This window comes from Mesoplodon bidens (assembly GCF_964165515.1).
Source record: "Mesoplodon bidens genome assembly, chromosome: 6".
NCBI lineage: Eukaryota > Metazoa > Chordata > Mammalia > Artiodactyla > Ziphiidae > Mesoplodon > Mesoplodon bidens.
In genome coordinates this window covers 71,856,034-71,882,083 of record NC_138162.1, presented here as the reverse complement: position 1 = coordinate 71,882,083, position 26,050 = coordinate 71,856,034, and the positions used below count along the sequence as shown (strand labels likewise).

Below are 26,050 nucleotides of genomic sequence, written 5' to 3'. Positions count from 1 at the left end.
ATCAAACCTAGGCAGGTCATATAAAAACTTTGGAATACTAAAACCCAAATGTTTTATTATTATTCAGGTATGGTGAGGCCAACAGATCAGGAGACAACTGTCATTGAAAAGATAGTTTGTTACTCACAGCTCCAAAGACAAGAGGGCAGACCACACATGTAGTCACACAGGGAAGCATCAGGGTCAATCAGGAGGCAGAAGGAGTGAGCAGAAAACATGGGCAAGAGTCTTTATTGTGGTTTCTGTGGGAAGGAATGGGCAGGTTAGGACTGGTTAGTTTGAATAATTTCAGTGGGCTCTGGGGTGTAGGGACTGTTTCTACTTGTCTAGTACATGGCCCTGGGGGTAGTGGCTTGGTATTGTGAGAGCCCAATAAAGGAGGTGGTTGGAGTATGGGCTGTAGGTTGGTTGGTTCACATATGAAACAAATTCCCAGGCAAATAACTTACTGTCTCCAAGTTCTGGTTAGCCGTTGGAGGGGCAGCCAGCCTCTCCAGGGTCAGCAAGGACCCAGAGGTCAGAGCATCAGAAATATAGAAAAATAAAAAGGCATGATGAATACCACAAGAGAATATCTTAAAAGCAGGCAGTGAAGAAAACAAAAGGCATATTTCTTCCAAAGAAGAAATAAACTGACAGATGACGTCTCAGCAAAAAAGAAGTCAGAACACAATGGAAAGATATCTTTAGTGTACTGAAAGAGAAAAATTGCCAGTCTAAACATTCTATGTCTAGAGAAAATATTCTGCAAAGAGGAAATCCAACAAAGATATTTTCAGACAAACAAAAACTGAGAATTTGTCACTGCTAAAGAAAATATTAAAGAGAGTTCTTCAGGCAAAAGAAAAATGAACGCACATAGATACACGCACAGAGATGCAGAAAGAATAAAAAATAAAACAACACATAAAATTTGTGGTATATGCACACAGTATAAATGTAAATATAAAATTTCATTAAAGCTTTAGAAATAAACCTCGCTAAGGAGGTGAAAGACTTAAATGCTGAGAACTACAAAACTTTAATAAAGGAAACTGAAGATGATTCAAAGAAATGGAAAGATATCCCATGCTCTTGTATTGGTAGAATTAATAGTGTTAAAATGGCCATACCACCCAAAGTAATCTACAGATTTAATGTGATCCTTATCAAATTACACATGACATTTTTTACAGAACTAGAACAAATAATCCCAAAATTTATATGGAACCATAAAAGATCAAGAATTGCCAAACCAATCCTGAGGAAAAAGAATAAAGCAGGAGGCATAACCCTACCAGACTTCAGACAATACTACAAAGCTACAGTCATCAAAACAGTGTGGTATTGGCACAAAAACAGACATACAGATCAATGGAACAGAATAGACAGCCCAGAAAGAAACCCACACACCTATGGACGATTAGTCTTCGACAAAGGAGGCAATAATATACCACGGGGAAAAGATAGTCTCCTCAGCAAGTGGTGTTGGGAAAGTTGGACAGCCGCATGCAAATCAATGAAGCTAGAACACACCCTCACACCATACACAAAAAATAAACTCAAAATGACTTAAAGACTTAAATATAAGACAAGACACCATAAAACTCCTAGAAAGACTTAAATATAAGACAAAACACCATAAAACTCCTAGAAGAGAAGGTAACATACTCTGACAATAAATCGCACCAATGTTTTCTTAGGCTAGTCTCTCAAGGCAATAGAAATAAAAGCAAAAATAAACAACTGGGACCTAATCAAGCTTATAAGCTTTTGCACTGCAAAAGAAACCATAAACAAAATGAAAAGACAACGTATGGACTGGGAGAAAATATTTCCAAATGGTGTGACTGACAAGGGCTTAATTTCCAAAATATACAAAGAGCTCATACAATTCAATAACAAAAAAACAAACAACCCACTCGAAAAATGGGCAGAAGATCTAGATAGACGTTTCTCCAAAGAAGACATACAGATGGCCAATGGGCATGTGAAAAGATGCTCATCATCACTAATTATTAGAGAAATGCAAATCAAAACTACAATGAGGTACAACTCACACTGGTCAGAGTGGACATTAAAAAGTCTACAAGTAATACATGTTGGTAAGGGTGTGGAGAAGAGGGAACCCTCTTACACTGTTGGTAGGAATGTAAATTGGTGCAGCCACTATGGAAAACACTATGGAGCTTCCTCAAAAAACCAAAAATGGAGTTGCCATATGATCCAATAATCCCACTTCTGGGCATATATCTGGAGATAATTTTAATTTGAAAAGATACATGCACCCCAATGTTCATAGCAGCACTATTTACAATAGCCAAGACATGGAAGCAACCTAAATGTCTGTTGACAGATAAATGGATAAAGAAGGTGTGGTGTATGTATGTGTGTGTGTGTGTGTGTGTATATAATGGAATATTAGCCATAAAAAAGAATGAAATAATGCCATTTGCAGCAACATGGATGGACCTAGAGATTATCATACTAAGTGAAGTAAGTCAGAAAGAGAAAGACAAATATCATATGATTTCACGTACATGTGGAGTCTAAAATATGACACAAATGAACATATCTATGAAACAGAAACGACTCACATAGACTTGTGGTTGCCAAGGGGGAGGGGGGATGGGGGAGAGAAGTATTGGGAGTATGGGATTAGCGGATGCAAACTATTATATGTAGGATGGATAAACAACAAGGTCTTACTGTATAGCACAGGGACCTATATTCAATATCCTGTGTTAAACCATAATGGAAAAGAATATGAAAAAGAAGTTACATATGTATAACTGAATCTCTCTGCTGAACAGCAGAAATTAACACAACATTATAAATCAACTATACTTCAATAAAATTTAAAAAATAAAAATAAATGTAAATATAAATTTAACATATTGTTAAAATACATGTAATCATTGGCATAAAAGGCAAAAAGCTGGGAGAGAGTGATGTCAGCATCATGGCGAAGTGAGGTGCTTTCTTTGTCTCTCCCTTTTGATCTACAACCAGTAAAACATCTACAACTCAACAAAGGTGATTCTGCCTAACACACCATGATGTCAGAAAGGTCTATACACATCTGTACATCTGAAGGTGGGTGAGCTGGAACACATAGAGGAGTTGGAACTAGAGGAACAGTGGAGGCAGTGCCTGCAGTCCTGCTCATCCCCCCCGCCCCTCCCCCCACAGCCCCAGAGAACTGGGCAGCAGCAGGAAAGGTGGCAGATATGCCTTCGGCCTCCTAGCCACAGCAGTGCCCATGGCCACAGATAACTGGACAGCAGTGGCAGCAGAGCCTGTGACCTTGTCCCTCCAGCAGCAGAGGCACCCACAATTCTTGCCCCCGTCCCATGCCCACAGTGACAGAGGTCACAAACCTGACAAGACTAGACAGGGCATTGGCTTCTGTGACCCTGGCTCTTCCTGCCCCCCACCCCCACCCATAATGGAAGAAACTTCAGTTCAGGAGGTCCAGATTGGGTGGAAGCATCCACCGCCCTGGTGCCCCAGGCAGCAATGCCAGTGACACTAGCAGCAGCAAGGTGCCAACAACCCCAGAGGCACAAGCTGCCGTAATGAGGGCACTGGGAGAAACCTCTGACAGAGGCACTTGCAGGTAGAAAGTGCCAGCTTACAATATAACCAGAAGCAGCTTAAGAAAAACCAAAAACTTGTGCCACCTACTAGAAAACAAAAAAGCCTCTAATTTCTAGCCTATTGAATCCTCAGAATCAAGTTTTTAAAAAAGTTTTACCTAAAAAGGAAGAAAGGTGTTCACTATTTCAAATGTGCCAGCAGAGGAACAACTCATCAAGCACCATGAAGAAGCACAGTAACACTATCACAAAAAGAAAATGACAATTCTCCCAAAACAAAACTTAAAGTCACAGAATATTGTCTCAGACTGACAGAGAATTCAAAGTCAGTTCAGTAGGCTTAATAATAAAATTAATGAACAGAAGGAATACTTTACCAAAGAGATTGAAACTCTAAAAGAACCAAGCAGAAATTTTGAAGCTGAACAACTCAATAAATGAGATGAAGAATGCATTAGAAAGAATTGGAAATAGAGCAGGCCATATGGAAGAGAGAATTAATAAGCTTGAAGATATAAATCTAGAAATGATACAGATAGAAGAGGAAAGAGAATTAAGATCTAAAAAAATGAGAAAATTCTATAAGAGCTATCAACTCTTTTAGGAACGGCAACATGAGGGTAATGGGTATCTCAGAAGGAGAAGAGAGGCAGAGGGGAGCAGGGAGTTTATTTAAAGAAATAATAGCTGAGAACTTCCCAAACCTGTAGAAGGAGCTGGATATATAAGTATATGAATCTAAGATAACAATTAATTACCTCAACACAAAAAGATCTTCTCTAAGACACAGTATATTAAAAGTATCAAAAGGCAATGACAGGGCTTCCCTGGTGGTGCAGTGGTTGAGAGTCCACCTGCCGATGCAGGGGACATGGGTTCGTGCCCCGGTCCGGGAAGATCCTACATGCCGCGGAGCGGCTGGGCCCGTGAGCCATGGCCACTGAGCCTGCGCGTCCGGAGCCTGTGCTCCGCAATGGGAGAGGCCACAACAGTGAGAGGCCCGTGTACCGCAAATAAATAAATAAATAAAAGGCAATGACAAAGAAAGAATTTTAAAGGCACTCTGGGAAAAAAGTGATGGTAACCTACAAAGTAACCACATTAGCCTATCAGCAGATTACTAAGCAGAAACCTTACAGGCCAAGAGGGGGTGGAATGACATTCTCAAAATATTGAAAGATAAAAACGGTCAGCCAGGACTACTCCATGCAGCAAACTTATCATTCAGATAATACAAAAGATTATAAGAGAATATTATGAACAGATATATGCCAAAAAATTAGGCAATATAAAAGAAATGGAAAAATTCTTAGAATCATACAACCTTCCAAGACTGAATCATGAAGAAACAGAAAATCTGAATAGGCCAATCAATAATAAAGATATTGAAACAGTAATCAAAAACCTCCCAAAAAACAAAAGTCCAGGACCAGATGGCTTCACAGGTGAATTCTACTAAACATTCAAAGAAGATTTAATACCTATTCTCCTCAAAAATCTTCCAAACAATTGAAGAGGAGGAAACAAACACTTCCTAATTCATTCTACAAGGCCAGAATTACCCTGATACCAAAAACCAGAGAAACATAACACACACAGAAAAAATCACAGGCCAATATCTCTGATGAACATAGATGTAAAAATCCTCAGCAAAGTATTAGTCCACTGAATACAATACATTAAAAGAATCATATACCATGATCAAGTGGGATTTATTCCAGGGATGCAAAGATGGTTCAATATCCACAAACCAATTGAAATGATACATCACATTAACAAAATGAAGGATAAAAATCACATGATCATTTCAACAGATGTAGAAAAAGCATATTACAAGATTCAACACCAAAAAAAACCCAACACCTCTCAGTAAGATAAGTATAGAAGGAACATACCTCAACATAATAAAGGCCATATATGACAAACTCACAGCTAACATCACACTTAATGGTGAAAAACTGAAAGCTATTCGTCTAAGATCAGGAACAAGACAAGGATGCCCACGCTCACCACTTTCATTCAACATAGTACTGGAAGTCCTAGGCAGAGCATTAGACAAGAAAAATAAATAAAAGGCACCCAAATTGAAAAGAAAGAAGTAAAATTATCACTATTTGTGGATGGCATAATTTTATATGTAGAAAATCAAAAATATTAGAAAAAATAAACAAATGCAGTAAAGTTGCAGCATGCAAAATCAATGTACAAAAATCATTTCTATATATAATAACAAACTAGAAGAAAGAGAAATTAATTTTAAAATCCCATTTACTGTCCCAACTTAAAGAATAAAATATGTAGAAATAAATTTAATCAAAGAGGTGAAAGAACTGTACTCTAAAAACTATAATTGTTGCAAGACACTGAAGAAACACAAATAAATGGAGAGATATTCTAGGCTCATGTATTGGAAGAATTAACACTGTTGAAATGTCCATGTTATCTAAAGCAATCTACAGATTCCCTAGCAATATCCAAAGGTCATTTCTCACAGAAATAGAACTCTAAATTTTAAAATTTATCTGAAACAACAAAAGGCCCTAAATAGGTAAAGTAATCCTCAGAAAAAAGAAGAAAGCTGGAGGTATCACAATCCCTGCTTTCAAAAAATATTACAAGCTATAGTAATCAAAACAGCAGGTATTGGCAGTAAAACAGATACATAGATCAATGTAACAGAACTGAGAGCCCAGAAACAAACCCACACATACATGGACCCTTCATTTATGACAAAGGAGTAAAGAATATACAACAGAGAAAGGATAGTTTCCTCGATAAATGGTGGTGGGGAAACTGGACAGCCACATGCAAAAAAATGAACCTAGACCACTAACTCATACCAAACAAAAAAATTAACTCGAAATGGATTAAAGACTTGAATGTAAATCTGAAACCATAAAACTCCTAGAATAAATCACAGGCAGTATGCTCTTGGACATCACTCTTAGCAATATCTTTCTGGATATGTCTCCACAGGCAAGGGAAACAAAAGAAAAATGAACAAACTATATCAAAAAGTCTTCTGCACAGCAAAGGAAACCATCAATAAAATGAAAAGACAATCTACTGAATGGGAAATGATTTTTAAAAACCATATATCCGGGCCTCCCTGGTGGCGCAGTGGTTGAGAGTCCGCCTGCCGATGCAGGGGATACGGGTTCGTGCCCCGGTCTGGGAGGATCCCATATGCCGCGGAGCGGCTGGGCCCGTGAGCCATGGCCGCTGGGCCTGCGCATCCGGAGCCTGTGCTCCGCAACGGGAGAGGCCACAACAGTGAGAGGCCCGCATACCGCAAAAAGAAAAAAAAAAAAAAAAAAAAAACCATATATCCAATATGGGGTTAATATCAAAATATATAAACAACTCAAAAGTTAAAAAAAAACCCTAAATAATTTGTCAGAGGAGCTGAATAGACATTTTTTCCAAAAGAGACATACAGATGGCCACAGACACATGAAAAGATGCTCAACATCACTAATCAACAGAGCAATGCAAATCAAAACCACAATGAGATAACACCTCATGTCTGCTAGAGTGACTATTATCCAAAAGGCAATAAATGATAAGTGTTGGCAAGCATGTGGAGAAAGGGAACCTTCAGAAACTGTTGGTGGGAATGTAAATTGGTGTAGCCGCTATGGAAAACAATATAAAGATTCCTCAAAGAATTAAGAATAGAACTACCACATGATCCAGCTATTCCACTTCTGGGTATTTACTTAAAGAATATGAAAACAACAACCTATGGAATGGGAGAAAATGTTTGCAAATTGTATATCTGAAAAGTGACTTGAATCCAAAATATAAAAAGAATTCCTACAATTAAATAATAAAAGGCAAATAATTACAAAATGGGCAAGGGATTTGAATAGACATTCTTCCAGAATGAGCAAATATTGTGTAGTTCTACTTATATGAAATATCTAGAGCAGGCAAATTCATAGATTTTGGAGTCAGGGGAAATGGGGAGTTATTGCTTAAGGGTTACAAAATTTCTGTTTGGAGTGATGAAAACGTTCTGGAATAGACAGTGGTAATGATTGAACAACAGTGTGAATGTAATTAATGCTAATTAATTGTACATTTAAAAATGGTTAAAGTGGGGGGACCTTCAAGATGGTGGAGGAGTAAGACGTGGAGATCACCTTCCTCCCCACAAATACATCAAAAATACTTCTACAAGTGGAACAACTCCTACAGAACACCTACTGAATGCTGGCAGAAGACCTCAGACTTCCCCAAAGGCAAGAAAATCCCCATGTACCTGGGTAGGGCAAAAGAAAAAACAGAGACAAGAGAATAGGGACAGGACCTGCACCTCTGGGAAGGAGCTGTGAAGGAGGAAGTTTCCACACACTAGGGCCCCTTCACTGGTGGAGATGGGGGGTGGGCAGTGTGTGTGTGTGGGAAGCTTTGGAGCCATGGAGGAGAGCGCAGTAACAGGGGTACAGAGGGCAAAGCAGAGAGATTCCCGCACAGAGGATCGGTGCCGACCAGCATTGACCAGCCCAAGAGGCTTGTCTGCTCACCCGCTGGGGCAGGTGGGGGCTGGGAGCTGAGGCTCGTCCTTTGGAGGTCAAACCCCAGGGAGAAGACTGGGGTTGGCTGCATGAACACAGCCTGAAGGGGGTTAGTGCGCCACAGCTAGCCGGGAGGGAGTCCATGAAAAAGTCTGGACATGCCAAAGAGGCAAGAGGCCATTGTTTCGGGGTGCACGAGGAGAGGGGATTCCTTTCCCGTGCACCCACAGTAGGCAGAGCACCACCTAAGGGAGCTCCAGAGATGGGTACGAGCCACAGCTATCAGCTTGGACCCCAGAGACAGGCATGAAACGCTAAGGCAGCTGCCGCTACCACCAAAAATCCTGTGTGCAAGCACAGGTCACTATCCATACACCCCACACACACCCCCACCCCCCGCCACCAGGAGACTGTGCAGCCCGCCACTGCCAGGGTCCTGTGATCCAGGGACAACTTCCCTGGGAGAACACATGGCGCACCTCAGGCTGTTGCAAGGTCACACTGGCCTCTGCCACCACAGGCTCACCCCACATTCCAATTATGACTACCGTACCCATCCCTCCTCCCAGACTGAGTGAGCCAGATCCCCCTAATCAGCCACAGCTTTAAACCCCTCCTGTATGGGTGGGGAACAGATGCCTGACCTACATGCAGAGGTGGGGCCAAAACCAAGGCTGAACCCCAAGAGCTGTGTGAACAAAGAAGAGAAAGGGAAATTTCTCCCAGCAGCCCCAGGAGCAGCGGATTAAACCCCCAAAATCAACTTGATGCACCCTGCATCTGAAGAATAGCTAAAGAGAAAATGAATCGTCCCAAAACTGAGGCAGTGGACTTTAGGAGCCACTGTAGACTTGGGGTTTTCTGTCTGCAACTGATTTGTTTCTGAAATTTATGTTTATCTTAGTTTAGTTTGTAGCTCTTCTTACCACTTGTGGATTTGTTTCCAGGTTTGGTTGCTCTCTTCTTTTTTTTTTTAATTATTATATTTTTATGTTAATAATTTTAAAAGATTTTTAAAATTTATTATTTTATTATTTTTATTTATTTTCCTTTTTTTCTCCATTCTGAGAGTTGTCTGGCTGACAGGGTCTTGGTACTCTGGCCTGGTGTCAGGCCTGAGCCTCTGAGGTGGGAGAGCCAAGTTCAGGACATTGGACCACAGAGACCTCCCAATCCATGTAATATCAATCAGTGAGCGCTCTCCTAAGGATCTCCGTCTCAATGCTAAGACCCAGCTCCACCCAACGGCCAGCACGCTCTAATGCTGGACGCCCCATGCCAAACAACTAGTAAGACAGTCACACAACCCACCCATTAGCAGAGAGGCTGCCTAAAATCATACTAAGTTCACAGACACCCCAAAACACACCACTGGACGTGGCCCTGCCCACCAGAAAGCCAAGATCCAGCCCCACCCACCAGAACACAGGCACAAGTCCCTTACACCAGAAAGCCTACAACAGCCACTGAAGCAACCTCACCCACTGGGGGCAGACACCAAAAACAATGGGAACTACGAACCTGCAGCCTGCAAAAAGGAGACCCCAAACACAGTAAGTTAAACAAAATGAGAAGACAGAGAAATATGCAGCAGGTGAAAGAACAAGATAAAAATCCACCAGACCAAACAAATGAAGAGGAAATAGGCAGTCTACCTGAAAAAGAATTCAGAGAAATGCTAGTAAAGATGATACAAAATCTTGGAAATAGAATGGAAAAAATACAAGAAATGTTTAACAGGGACCTAAAAGAACTAAAGAGCAAACAAACAATGATGAAGAACACAATAAATGAAATTAAAAATTCTCTACAAGGAGTCAATAGCAGAATAACTGAGGCAGAAGAACGGATAAGTGACCTGGAAGATAAAATAGTGGAAATAACTACTGCAGAGCAGAATACAGAAAAAGAATGAAAAGAATTGAAGACAGTCTCAGAGACCTTTGGAACAACATTAAATGCATCAACATTTGAATTATAGGGGTCCCGGAAGAAGAAGAGAAAAAGAAAGAGTCTGAGAAAATATTTGAAGAGATTATAGTTGAAAACTCCCCTAACATGGGAAAGGAAATAGTCAGTCAAGTCCAGGAACCACAGAGAGTCCCATACAAGATAAATCCAAGGAGAAACAAGCCAAGACACATATTAATCAAACTACCAAAAATTAATACAAGGAAAAAATATTAAAAGCAGCAGAGGAAAAGCAACGAATAACATACAAGGGAATCCTCAAAAGGTTAACAGCTGATGCTTCAGTAGAAACTCTGCAAGCCAGACGGGAGTGGCAGGACATATTTAAAGTGATGAAAGGGAAGAACCTAGAACCAAGATTACTCTACCCAGGAAGGATATCATTCAGATTCAACAGAGAAATTAAAACCTTTACAGACAAGCAAAAGTAAGAGAATTCAGCACCACCAAACCAGCTGTACAACAAATGCTATAGGAACTTCTCTAGGCAGGAAACACAAGAGAAGGAAAAGACCTACAAAAACAAACCCAAAACAATTAAGAAAATGGTAATAGGAACATACATATCGGTAATTACCTTAAATGTAAATGGATTAAATGCTCCAACCAAAAGACATAGACTGGCTGAATGGATACAAAAACAAGACCTGTATATATGCTGTCTACAAAGACCCCCTTCAGACCTAGGGAAACATACAGACTGAAAGTGAGGAGATGGAAAAAGATATTCCATGCAAATGGAAATCAAAAGAAAGCTGGAGTAGGAAGTCTTATATCAGACAAAATAGACTTTAAAATAAAGACTACTACAAGAGACAAAGAAGGACACTACATAATGATCAAGGGATCAATCCAAGAAGAAGATATAACAATTGTAAATATTTATGCACCCAACATAGGAGCACCTCAATATATAAGGCAAATGCTAACAGCCATAAAAGGGGAAATCAACAGTAACACAATCATAGTAGGGGACTTTAACACCCCACTTTCACCAATGGACAGATCATCCAAAATGAAAATAAATAAGGACACACAAGCTTTAAATGACACATTACACCAGATGGATTTAACTAATATTTATAGGACATTCCATCCAAAAACAACAGAATAAACTTCTTTCTCAAGTGCTCATGGAATATTCTCCAGGATAGATCATATCTTGGGTCACAAATGAAGCCTTGGTAAATTTAGGAAAATTGAAATCGCATCATGTATCTTTTCTGACCACAGCTCTATGAGACTAGATATTAATTACAGGAAAAAAACTGTAAAAAATACAAACACATGGAGGCTAAACAGTATGCTACTAAATAACCAAGAGATCACTGAAGAAATCAAAGAGGAAATCAAAAAATACCTAGAAACAAATGACAATGAAAACACGATAGCCCAAAACCTATGGAATGCACAACAGCAGTTCTAAGAGGGAAGTTTATACCAATACAATCTACCTCAAGAAACAAGAAAAATCTCAAATAAACAACCTAAAGCAATTAGAGAAAGAAGAAAAAAAAACCCCAAAGTTAGCAGAAGGAAAGAAACCATAAATATCAGACCAGAAATAAATGAAAAAGAAATAAAGGAAATGATAGCAAAAATCAATAAAACTAAAGCTGGTTCTTTGAGAAGATAAAAAATTGATAAACCATTAGCGAGACTCATCAAGAAAAAAAGGGAAAAGACCCAGATCAATAGAATTAGAAATGAAAAAGGAGAAGTAACAACTGACACTGCAGAAATACAAAGGATCATGAGAGATTACTACAAGCAACTCTATGCCAATAAAATGGACAACCTGGAAGAAATGGACAAATTCTTAGAAAAGCATGGCCTTCCGAGACTGGACCAGGAAGAAATAGAAAATATGAACAGACCAACCAGAAGCACTGAAATTAAAACTGTGATTACAAATCTTCCAACTAAAGCCAAGGACCAGATGGCTTCACAGGTGAATTCTATCAAACATTTAGAGAAAAGCTAACACTTATCCTTCTCAAACTCTTCCAAAATATAGCAGAGGGAGGAACACTCCCAAACTCATTCTACAAGGCCACTATGACCCTGATACCAAAGCCAGAGAAAGAGGTCACAAAGAAAGAAAACTATAGGCCAATATCACTGATGAATATAGATGCAAAAATCCTCAACAAAATATTCGCAAACAGAATCCAACAGCATATTAAAAGTATCATACATCATGATCAAGTTGGGTTTATCCCAGGAATGTAAGGATTCTTCAATATACACAAATCAATCAATGTGCTTCACCATATTAACAAATTGAAGAATAAAAACTGTATGATAATCTCAATAGATGCAGAAAAAGCTTTTGACAAAATTCAATACCCATTTATTATAAAAACCCCCCAGAAAGTAGGCATAGAGGGAAGCTGCCTCAACATAATAAGGGCCGTATATGACAAACCCACAGCCAACATCATTCTCAATGGTGGAAAACTGAAAACATTTCCTCTAAGATCAGGAACAAGACAAGGTTGCCCACTCGCACTACTATTATTCAATAGAGTTTTGGAAGTTTTAGCCACAGCAATCACAGAAGAAAAAGAAATAAATGGATTTGAAATAGGAAAAGAAAAAAGTAAAACTGTCACGGTTTGCAGATGACATGATACTATACATAGAGAATCCTAAAGATGCTACCAGAAAACTACTAGAGCTAAACAATGAATTTGGTAAAGTGGCAGAATACAAAATTAATGCACAGAAAACTCTTGCATTCCTGTACACTAATGATGAAAAATCTGAAAGAGAAATTAAGGAAACACTCCCATTTACCACTGCAACAAAAAGAATAAAATACCTAGGAATAAACCTACCTAAGAAGACAAAAGACCTGTATGCAGAAAATTATAAGACACTGATGAAAGAAATTAAAGACCATACAAACAGATGGAGAGATATACCATGTTCTTGGACTGGAAGAATCAACACTGTGAAAATGACTATACTACCCAAAGCAATCTACAGATTCAATGCAATCCTTATAAACTACCAGTGGCATTTTTCACAGAACTAGAACAAAATATTTTACCATTTGTATGGAAACACAAAAGACCCAGAATAGCCAAAGCAATCTTGAGAAAGAAAAATGGAGCTGGAGGAATCAGGCTCCCTGACTTCAGACTATACTACAAAGCTACAATAATCAAGACAGTATGGTACTGGCACAAAAACAGGAATATAGATCAATGAAACAGAATAGAAAGCCCAGAGATAAACCCACACACATATATACAATGGAATATTACTCAGCAATGAAAATGAATGAAATTGAGTTATTTGTAATGAGGTGGATGGACCTAGAGTCTATCATACAGAGTAAAATAAGTCAGAAAGAGAAGAACAAATACTGTATGCTAATGCACATATGTGGAATCTAAAAAAACGGTACTCATGAACCTAGGGGCAGGACAGGAATAAAGGTACAGATGTAGAGAATGGACTTGAGGACACCGGGAGGGGGGGAAGGGTAAGCTGGGAAGAAGTGAGAGAGTAGCATGGACATATATACACTATCAAATGTAAAATAGGTAGCTAGTGGGAAGCAGCTGCATAGCACAGGGAGATCAGCTTGGTGCTTTGTGACTACCTAGAGGGATTGGATAGGGAGTGTGGGAGGGAGGCGCAAGAGGGAGGGGATATGGGAATATATGTATACATATAGCTGATTTACTTTGTTATACAGCAGAAACTAACACAACATTGTAAAGCAATTATACTTCAATAAGGATGTTAAAACTTCTAAAAAAATTAATTTAAATTAAAAAATAAAGTAAAAAAAGAAAACCAAAATTACACCAGATTAGAAATGAAAAAGGATATCAATCAAAGAAATAAAGAGATTAAAGATTATGAAAATATTTTATGCAAATCTACAGCAACAAATTTTAAGACTCGATGGAAATTGATGATATCCTTTCTCAATAGAAATGGCTAGAATTGACCTAAGGAGTATAAAACATAAAAAGCCCAATTTTCATAGAAGAGATTTGAAAGGTAATGTGGTAGCCTGAATAATGATTACCCCAAAGAGGTCTGTGTGCTAATATCTGAATCTGTTAATGAGTTGCTTTATAGGGTCAAGGGACCTTACAGATTATGTTTAAGAGATAAAGAAATTATCCAGCCATATCTGGTTCCTTCAAATGATGTAATCTCAAGGGTCCATATATAATAGGAATGGTAGTAGGATAAATAATGACCCCAAATATATTCAGGTTCTAATCCCTGGAATTTGTGAACATTACCCTATGTGGCAAAGAGATTTTTGCAGGTGTAAGTTCAGCATTTCGAGGAGTGATTATTCTATATTATCTGGTTGGTCCTAAAAGTAATTACAAGTCTCTTTATAAGACAGAGTTAGAGGGTGATTTGACCACAGAAGAAGGTAATGTGACCAGGAAAGCAGAAATTTGAAGATGCTACACTGCTAGCTTTGAAAATGGAGGAAAAGACCAGGAGCCAAGAAATGCAGGTGGCCTCTAGAAGCTAAAAAAGACAAGGAAATGGATTCTTCTCTAGACCCCTCAGGGGAAGTGCAGCCCTGATGACACCTTGACTTTAGCCCAGTAAAGCTGATTTTGTACTTCTGACCTCCAGAACTATACGAGAATCAATTTGTGTTGTTTTACTAAATTTGTGGTAATTCGTTACAGTAGTAATAGGAACCTAATACAGGTGGCTATTAAAACCATTAAAATAAGGATCAGATATTTCATAACTGTGCTCTAACTCTTAAATAACAGGTAATTCTGATGCAGTTTAAGCTCCTTTATTTATTTTATAAAGTAAGCATAATCCTATTATTGAAACCAGATAAAGAGCAGGAAAAAGTAAAACTTTCAGGCCACTTTCACTAATGAACCTAGATATAAAAATTCTAAATAAATTATCAGCAAACAAAATTTAGCATCTAATAAAATTAATTTTATGTATTATTACTAAATGGTGTAAAGTTTAGGAATGCAAGTGTATGGTCTAAAATAAATTATTCATTACAACAGCAAATTAAAGAAGAAAAACCATATGACCATATGAACACTTGCTGAAAGGGCATTGATAAAATCCAGCAGGCTCTCCTAATAAATGCTTTACATAAAATAGAAATAAAAAGAAATCAATGAGAAATGGAAAAGGCAATGAATGAAAAGTATATGAAATCTAATAAGTGCTCATTCATTCAATAAGTACTTACCACTACCAGGTACACTGAGGATACAATAGTGAACATGATAGATACAATCTGTGCTCCCTAAAGCTTTCAGTACAGTGGGAGTGACAGGCAGTTCATTGAAGGCTTTGATGTGGAAGTAGAATATGGGAACCCATGAGAAAGCACTAAACCCAGTTAGAGCTACATAATAATAGAATTCTTGATTTGATTTCAGCCTTTCAGGATGAAGTACACACAGTGACCTCTATATTTCTGGATACTTAGGAATTTAGCCTTCTGCTTGGTTCAGCTTGCCAATAGAAAATGGAAAGAGAATAATCATTTCCTGATGTATGTAAGTCAAATCATTATGCTGTATACCTTAAACTTATACAGTGTTTTATGTCAATTATATTTCAATAAAACTAGAAGAAAAAAAATAAAGGTAGAGTGTTTGGAGAAAATATTTCTGGGGGAGAGAATAGTCCATACAAAGGCCTAAATATGAAAGATCCAAAGTTGATGTGACTGAAGTACAGAGCAGGAGGAGAGTGAAGTATGTGATAAAACTGGTGGGGAAGGCGCAGTTTAGACCAGGAAGGATCTTGAACCATATCAAAGATCTTGGACTTTATCCTATATGCAATGTGAAGACACTGGTGAGATTTAAGCAGGGGAATTGTGTTGGTTCTTCTCTATTTCCCTGACCTGCAAATCCATTCTTTGCCTTGATCCTGCCCTGGAAAGCTAATCCCCACAGGGTCCATCACCCAGTTTCTTTTGCCTACCGGCTTCTGGGTTGGTTCAGCCAATGAGTTGCCTATGCCCTGTGCCCTCCTGCTTCAGTGCTACATCTCTGACAGTGAGTATATCTCTCCTGGACCACAGATCCTACCAGGTAGCATCTTTGTGGCTCCAGCTCTCACTGAGTAACTATTTCTTGCCCCTTCAGGCCTTAAAGATGGATACGACTTCCCCTGTTTCTAGTCTCCTTAATCCTGCTCACACCTCTGTAAGTAGGCCTTTTATCAAAACTTTTCATTTGAACCATCTCAATTAATGTCTATTTCCTTTTGAGAGCCTGACTGATATCAGAATGATTAGATCACATTTCTATTTTACAAAGATCCCTTTGGCAGCTTTATGGAAAACAGACTGGAGGATGGCAAGACTGGCTTCAAGAAGACCAGTGAGGAGGCTATTTGGAGGTAAGAGAGGACAGTGGCTTGGGCTAAGGTTGCAGAACTAGGGATAGGGAGTGAGGAGTCCAACTCCTTGCCAAAATCCTATTTGTGACTTTTCAGGTCCTACATACAATAGGCAATTACAAAGACTTTCCCAGGCAGGCCTCATAGGGAAAAGCTTGCCTCCCACACTAGACTTGGTGCACAGCCAATGCACTTCAGTCTCTAAAGGGGGTTGCAGCCATACTCTTACATACATCTGCATTCCTAGTCCAGGCATCTCCATTTGGAGGTCTCCTTATCAGGGAACCTAGAAGACGCTTTTCCCACTCTGACACAGTACTCAGTATTTTTCCACTCCTCGCCCTTCTCCCACTTCCTCTCTTTTGGCCCCACAGTTCAAAAAATTGTAGGAGCCTTTTGTCTGGGGCTCCCTCAACAGTGAGCCAACCTCACCCGTTCACCATTTCATGGCAGAAAATGAAATGGGAGGAGTCGACACTTAGTTTGCTTTTATCCTCTTCCTTATACTATTGCAGTTAAGTGATTAAAGACTTGACTGTTACTTTCATTTTGGATCATTATTAATCAGCTACTCCAGCACCTGACAGCTCAGCTTTCTCTAGCTTAGTTGAGCTCCTGACAGAGAGAAGCCTGTGGATTCCAGAGATATTTGGAAAATAGAGTTGATAAGTTTGGCTATTGATTAGACTTGGGGTGGGGTGGATGAAGACCAGTGAGGGAAAATACAAAGCCAAGGAAGCTGCCTAGTTTTCTTATTTGGGCAACTGAGTGGATAGTGCTGCCATTCACTGGAATGTGAAACAAGGAGCAGGAGAGCAGCAGGGAGATATTTCCGTTTGAGGTCCGTGGGTCATCCAAGTCAGATGAGCAGAAGAGAGTTGGATATGTGAAGAGGAATTTAGGGGAGAGGTCTGGATTGAGATATAGATTTGAGAGTCATTGATTTATAAAAGTTAACTGTAGCTATGGACATGGATAAAATGGCCCTGGGAGAATACATAGAGTGAGAAGAAAAGATGGTCTGAGACTAAGGCCCACAATGGTCTATTCTTAAAGTTGACCTCTTGGGATTCTCTAGATAATTTTCTAATGATATATTTTTCTATGACTCTTATCAAAGCCCTTCTTAAACTTACTGAATAAAATAGAGATAGCAGATTATAATGGAGAGCCAAAATTTAGAGTCAGCCCCATCATTCCTACTCTCCTCTGGCCTCCACATTGACCTCCCTGCCCCTATACCTCTAAACTATGCCCTGGCTCCCTCCTCTCAGGGAGCTGGAGGATGATGAACCCAATCAAGCCATCTCTTCTGTTACCTTTCCATGAAATCACAAAATCTTGACCTCCCTGTATTTTGAGCCTCTCCAAAGAGCAAAGGAATAGCCAGAATTTAGAGTTCAAATCTTTGAGTTTTTCTTTATCTGAAAACAGGGATAATAATAGCACTTACTTCATAACATTCTGTATCAAATGATATAATGAGATAAATTAAAGCACTTATGACAGAGCTTGGAACGCTGTAGATACTCCATAAATGTGAACACCCTTTCTCCGAACTCCATGTCCCTCAGAACTGATAGGAATCCAGAATGCTGATTAAAGCACATGGTTAATGGCAAAGTTGTTCCTCAATGAAAGCAGCTGTCTTCACAACTGCAGGTAACATATTTCTTGGAAAAATGTGCTCTGTACATTTAAATCAGTTGTGTAAATGATTATTTCTTTTGGTTCACAAATTATTTCTCCTAATCAGCAAAGGGAACTACCTCTAAACCAAACCTGACTAACTAAGCCCCTTTCTCAAGGAGAAGGCATCATGCCTCTGAGTAAAACTGCAGAGTAATTTCTTGAAACCTTTTAATTTTCTCTTTCCATTTTCTATTGGCAAGCTGAACCAAGCAGAAGGCTAAATTCCTAAGTATCCAGAAATATAGAGGTCACTGTGTGTACTTCATCCTGAAAGGCTGAAATCAAATCAATCTGACAAAGATGGGGATTTCCTGATTTTTGTTCTGTTTATATTGAAATATGCTTTTGTTTTGCCTAAAATATCGTTTCAAAACAAAGATCTGGCAAGATGCCTGAGCAGACTTTCTGCTGTCTCTTCCATCTCCTGTGTCCCTATATGAGAGGCAGCACAACCCCACAGTTCTATGAAAAGAACACAAGTTTTGGAGTTAGGCTGTCTTGGGCTCAAATAGGAGCTTCACTACTAAGCAGATATGTGACTTGGGATCAGCCACTTAAGCTCTCTGAGCCTTAATTTTTCTATCTGTGTAATGAGAATTTCATTTGGGTTCCAGTGTCAATTAAATGAAAAAATATGTATAAAGCCTCTGGTACACAGTAGGTACCCAATAAATGTCAGTCATGATAATATTTATTATGGAGAGTTAAACCAGACAGAAGAATGGAGTGGGTCCAGAAAACATTCCTTGAGAGGAAGAAATGAAAGAAGGAGTAGATAGAGCGGGAAGAGAAAGTCACGACTGTTTATTCATTTCTCAGGGAAATTGGAAGGGACAATAAGGATGGGAGGGTCACTTGGGAAGCTGTCCTGGATGAAAAGGATATGCAGAAAGATTCATCATGTCAAAAAAGGGAGGTAAAAGTTCATTAAGACTTCTATTTGCATTCAAACAAAAATTCTGAAGGAAAAAATTCCATTTAGAGATGGGACTACAATTCTCAGTGAGGTGAAATGGATACCATTATCCCAGAGGACTCTACAGTGGACTCAGGATGGAGGGAGAACACTAGAGAAAATACCTGGTAATCAGAACTGCAAGGGTAGCTCGTGTTATTTGTCTCTATGTTTGTTTGGTTTATTTTCCACCCAAGAACCATTTCTATATCCTTGAGTGAGAGCTCCCTGTTTAACTTGGGAAAATTACCTTCCCCAATGAAGTTGCCATCCTTTCTAAGACTGACCAACTTAATTATCTTTCCTTGAACTTTGAATCTTCAATAGAGATTTAAAAATGAAAAATGGATAGAGTGAATTCCTCTAAGCAGGATTGCCTTGCAGAGCCCCGACCCTCACCCTACCCCCATCGGTTTCTGTTTCCCAGATCTGTTTTTCTCTAAACTGGATTCTCCAGGTGGATTCAATTCTGTTAGTTACCCAATATCCTTCCAACAAATCCTTTTACTGCTTAAGTACGTAAGAGATGGATATCTAGTTGCTCAGTTATGGCACTGAATCAAAACACAATTTACGAGAAAAGAGGCCTCTAAAACCAAGGGGATGATCACATCAATACTATGATATCACTCCTTGGGAAAGCTGATTTTTAGTTTCATTCTTACCCTTCAACATTCTCTATACTGAAGGGTGCTGGTAATCTGCAAACTAGATTTTCTATGTTTCCTTGCCAGGTAGTTTCCAGTGAGATTCCACCAAAGGCAGGTCCTAGAGAAACACTAGGCAAGAAAGAGAAGACATCCTTTTCATTTTCTGCATTTGGATCTATCAGTGGTAACAGGCAACCATAAGCTCAAGAAGTTCTGGCAATGAGTCCAGTAGCATCAGTGTAACTGTGGGCTTACAAGTTCTTTCAGTCTCAGTAAGAGTGCAAATTCTCAGCTCCTAGAAGCTGAGCAGTTGTTTCAACAGTATCAGCAACCACAAAAGGGCCCCAACAGCATAGCCTCAGTAATACAGCCCTTGTGAGTTCTGGGTACCATCATTTGCCCATTTTGGCCTCTTTGGATTTTATTCCCTCTATTTGAAATGCCTAGAGCAATTCTGCTTTTCTAACTTGGCACTGACTGATAACTGGGTGACTTAATATTAAACTTTTGGTGGGGATGTTAACATGCGAGTAGAATCAGCAAGATGTAGTGCAGTCAGACAGACCTGTGTTTAAATCTGGGTCTACTACCCAGTGGCAGTGTTATCTTGGGCAAGTAACTTAACTTAAAGATGTCTCAGTTTCCTTATCTGTAAAATGGAGATGACAGGATTCCTCATAGGGACATATGTAGATTCAATGATACAATGTATGTACCTGGCACTTAGTAGGCACTCAACAAATTTTAGTTTCCTGTCTATCCCTTTCTTAGCACTTGCCTATGCATGGTTTGGGTACAGGAGCATAAATACATTCCAGGAACTTTTACTTCAGACAAGCTTATCTCATGAACCAAGATACAACAGAAACGAACTATAAGAGGAAGTCAGGTATGGAGGGGAAACATTTCCTGTCAGTTGTTGACAAGAAGTATTAAGCGGGATTTCTAAAAAGGATGCTTTCCAGAGAGAAATATGATGCAAAACAAAATTTAAACTCTTACCTCATAACAACCTAGTTCAAATCATAAATATAGGCCTGTACTCAGAAAAAATGATGTTCTTATGTATGCATGGGAATTAGATGTTCATCTGGCAGAGAAAAACTGGCTGCTACTCTTACTATGGGTATTTTCGTAATGTCACTTGGAAAATGGAATGAATTACTTTTGACCTATCTGGATAGAAATTTCACATTTCGTGTCATTTAGTATGCATTGTCATGGATGTTAACAGAGAAAATATGCCTTTTCACATAAGGCCCCTTTAGCCCTTTGGAGCACTGGCTCTCTAGTATTTGAAGTAAATCCAAAAGTATTTGAAGTAAATCCAAAAAGATAAATAAAAATGACTAAAAGATCATTGCAGGGACCTCATGAAGAAATATGAAGGATTAAAGATGTTTAGGCTTGAATAGAATTATAGGATACTAGTATTGGATGAGGAGATCCTCACTTTCAGTCTTATTTGTGGATGTGGAAACCTAAGGTCAGAGGAGAAGGGACCTGCTCCAAAGTCATATATTTGAAGGCAGAAATGTAACAAGGTTTCCGATACCTGGGAGGGAGGCCCCAAAATGTGCTATCTTTTGCTTGTCTTCTGGAATGGCTTTGGCCAGAGTCTTTAGCTTCTAAGGGTGGGGCTGGAGGATAATCACAGTTATTTACCTTCTCAGGGCCTGCAGGCATTAGAATTTTTTTTAACCAACTGTCAGAAAAGCTCAAAGAGTGTTCTTCCTATGTTTCCCTTTAAGAGTTTTATAGTGTCCAGTCTTACATTTAGGCCTTTAATCCATTTTGACTTTATTTTTGTGTAAGGTGTTAGGGAGTGTTCTAATTTCATTCTTTTACATATAGCTGTCCAGTTTTCCCAACATCACTTATTGAAGAGACTGTCTTTTCTCCATTGTATATCCTTGCCTCCTTTGTAGTAGATTACTTGACCATAGGTGCATGGGTTTATCTCTGGGCTTTCTATCCTGTTCCACTGATCTATATTTCTGTTTTTGTGCTAGTACCATATTGTCTTGATTACTGTAGCTTTGTAGTATAGTCTAAAGTCAGGGAGTCTGATTCCTCCAGCTCAATTTTTTTCCCTCAAGACTGCTTTGGCTATTCTGGGTCTTTTGTGTCTCCATACAAATTTTAAGATTTTTTGTTCTAGTTCTGTAAAAAATGCCATTGGTAATTTGATAGGAATTGCACTGAATCTGTAGATTGCTTTGGGTAGTATAGTCATTTTCACAATATTGGTTCTTTCAATCCAAGAACATGGTATATCTCTCCATCTGTTTGTGTCATCTTTGATTTCTTTCATCAGTGTCTTATAGTTTTCTGAGTATAGGTCTTTTACCTCCTTAGGTAGGTTTATTCCTAGGTATTTAATTCTTTTTGTTGCAGTGGTGAATGGGATTCTTTCCTTAATTTCTCTTTCTGATCTTTCATTGTTAGTGTATAGGAATGCAAGAGATTTCTGTGCATTAATTTTGTATCCTGCAACTTTACCAAATTCATTGATTAGCCCTAGGAGTTTTCTGGTGGCATCTTTAGGATTTTCTATGTATAGTATCGTGTCATTTGCAAACAGTGACAGTTTTACTTCTTCTTTTCCAATTTGTCTTTTTTGACCCACCTCCTAGAGTAATGGAAATAAAAACAAAAATAAACAAATGGGACCTAATGAAACTTCAAAGCTTTTGCACAGCAAAGGAAACTACAAAGACGAAAAGACAACTCTCAGAATGGGAGAAAATATTTGCAAACGAATCAATGGACAAAGGATTAATCTCCAAAATATATACAGCTCATGCAGCTCAATATTAAAAAAACAAACAATCCAATCAAAAAATGGGCAGAAGACCTAAACAGACATTTCTCCAAAGAAGACATACAGATGGCCAAGAGGCACATGAAAAGCTGCTCGACATCACTATTAGAGAAATGCAAATCAAAACTACAATAAGGTATCACCTCACACCGGTTAGAATGGGCATCATCAGAAAATCTACAAATCTACTAGAGAATGGACTTGAGGATATGGGGAGGGGGAAGGGTAAGCTGTGACAAAGCGAGAGAGAGGCATGGACATATATACACTACCAAACATAAAATAGATAGCTAGTGGGGAGCAGCCGTATAGCATAGGGAGATCAGCTCGGTGCTTTGTGACCACCTAGAGGGGTGGATGGGGAGAGTGGGAGGGAGGGAGATGCAAGAGGGAAGAGATATGGGAGCATATGTATATGTATAACTGATTCACCTTGTTATAAAGCAGAAACTAACACACCATTGCAAAGCAATTATACTCCAATAAAGATGTAAAAAAAATTTTTTTTAAATAGTAATTTTCACTAGTTATAGTTGTTCTACTGGGAGTGTGGGGGGGGTGGGGTTTCACAATACCATTCCAGAAGTCCTAGCAACTAAATTTTTTTTTTTTTTGCTGTACACAGGCCTCTCACTGTTGTGGCCTCTCCCGTTGCGGAGTACAGGCTCCGGAGTCACAGGCTCAGCAGCCATGACTCACGGGCCCAGCCACTCCACGGCATGTGGGATCTTCCCGGACCGGGCACAAACCCATGTCCCCTGCATCGGCAGGCGGACTCTCAACCACTGTGCCATCAGGGAAGCCTGCAACTAAATTTTTAAAGGCATAATGGAGCTAATGGAGATCTAGAGAAAGTCAACTAAAATGATAATTAAGTTCATGGTTAAAAAAAGAAAGACTTTCTCATTAAGAAACAAAAAGCCTGAGAAGAGAAGCAATTGATGCTTATTAAGTACTTTGAAGCACATGTATCAGAATATTCCACCAACTGAACTTCCCATTCCTTATTTCAGTCATATATCATAATCCTGGTTGATCCTTCAGTAAAGATTTGATTACCTGGCTTATAGTCTTTCTTTTCACCATTGATCTTGTCATCACTATTGATGATTTGAATATTCATGAAGATAATACAAGCAATATCCAAGTCATAGCTCCTTGACCTCTTCACCTCCAGTGAACTTGTCTTTCAATCCACTGCAGTTATTCACTCCCATGGCCATGCTTGACATCAATTATTGTACCATTAACAAAATCTCTATTTCAAGCATACTGCTTTCTGATCACCACCACCTCTTTTTCCAGCTCATCCTTAGTCCATAAGTCTTTGACCTCACAAGCACTTTCAGCTCAGTGATCTTACCACCTTTGAACTGCCTATCAATTCAATCATGTTCTCATTTTCCTCTCACCTAGTTGACATTCCAGGATTGGTCACTTTCATCACATCTTTACATACATCCTCAATTCCTTTGCTCCTATCTTCCCTCCATCATTCTCACCCAACATATTCCAACCCTGGTAAAATCCAATTCTCCACCCACTCAGCGCTTACACCAAAGCTTCTGTACATAGCCCAAGAAAAACACATAACTTCCTGATAGACCTCACTTAAAAAGTAAGACCCCCAAATGCAAGTGGTCCTCAGGATTGTTCAGCATTTCTCATATTCTATTCTATTCTGTTCTAACATTAAACAGCTTCTCTACCTTCCTCACACTCAGTTCATGACCTTTCTTCTTTTTCCCTCGAAAACAATAGAAGCAAGTAGATGACAACTTTCATGTCTTCCCACACCCAAATATGCCAGCCTACTTTCATCTGTGCCATATATTCTGACTACCTTTTAAAAAAAAGTGATATGAGACTTCTCTGCTGGTCCAGTGGTAAAGAATCTGCCTTGCAATGCAGGGGATGTGGGTTTGATCCCTGGTCAGGGAACTAAGATCCCACGTGCCATGGGGCAACTAAGCCTACGTGCCACAACTATTGAGCTCATAAGCCTCAACTAGAACCTGCGTGTTGCAAACTACAGAGCCCATGTGCTCTGGAACCTGCGCACTACAACTACAGAGTCCACGTGCCCTGAAGCCTGAGCGCCACAGCTAGAGAAGAGAAAACCCGCATGCACAACTAGAGAGAAGCCCATGCACCACAACGAAGAGTCCACACACCGCAAGAAAAGATCCCATATGCCTCAACAAAGATCCCACGTGCCACAGCTAAGAACCAACATGGCCAAAAATAAAATAAAAAAATAAAAAATAAATAAATCTTAAAAAAATAAAAATAAAAGAAGAATATCATTATAAAAAAATTAATAAGGGATATAAGTTTAACTCCTCCACGTGTGCATTAGATCCCATATCCTTGAGCCTGCTCAGAGACTATAACATTGTGATTACCCCTTCTCTCACCTGCATCATCATGTTCTACCCTCTACTCTCTAATTCATATCAACATAAAAACTGTTGCAATATCTCCTATAATATACTTCCTTAATCCAGATCACCACCCTCCAGATAACCTCTTCTTGCCAGCAAAAATCTTTAAAAGAGTTATTTATTCTCATGATCTCTGCATTTCTCCTGTTGTTCTCTCTTGAAGGCTTTCATCTCCACCCTTCCATTAAAGTAGCTCTTGCCAAGGTAATCATTATCTCCAAATTGCCAAAACCAATGGGGAGTGCTTAGTACTATCCCTTCTTAACTTAGCAGAGTTTGACACAGTTGCAACACTTGAAACACTTTCTCCATTTAGCTTTCAAGACATCACAGTTTCCTGGATTTCTTCTTACCTCATTCATGATTCCTTCTTGTCTTAGTTGCTCAATTCTCTGACTCTTTCCACATTTAAGTTAGAATGCTTCAGGGTTTAATCTTCAGATCTTTACTATTCTCAGTCTACATTTCCTCTGTTTATGGACTGAATTTTGTATTTCCCCAAAATTATATGATGTAGTCCTATTCCCCAATGGGATGGTATTTGGATATGAGGCCTTTGGGATAATTAGGGTTAGATAAGGTCACAGGGCCATAGTTTGTCGGTATTAGTGCCCTTATAAGAAGAAACACCAGAGAAATTGCATTTTCTGTCTCTCCACGCATGCACAGAGGTCATGTGAGCACACAGCAAGATGAAAGTCACAAGCCAAAAGAAGAGCCCACAGAATGAGACCTACCTTGCCAGAACCTTGTTCTTGGACTTCTCAGCATCCAGAAATAAATTTCTGTTGTTTAAGCCAGACAGCCTATGGAATTTTGCTATGGCAGCCTGAGGAGACTAAGACACCACCCTATGCAACCTCATCAAGTACTATGGCTTTCCATTTAATAACGAAAAAAACATGTATCTGCCAAACCTCAAACTTATATATCCAGCAGCATACTTACATCTCCACTTGAATATGTCTAGCAAATATCTTATATTTAAGTAGCCCTAGATGAACTCTTCTATCTCTCCACACCACCACCCCC

General features: G+C 39.1%; 1 protein-coding gene across 1 annotated transcript in view; it reads right to left on the bottom strand.

Annotated features, from left to right (window-relative positions):
* The window catches only part of RANBP6 (RAN binding protein 6), a 292,381-nt gene that overhangs the window by 62,244 nt on the left and 204,087 nt on the right, over positions 1-26,050 (bottom strand). Inside the window, exon 3 of the mRNA XM_081236225.1 lies at positions 128-242. The gene's annotated coding sequence lies outside the window, so the exon portion shown is untranslated. The remainder of the gene's footprint in view (positions 1-127; positions 243-26,050) is intronic.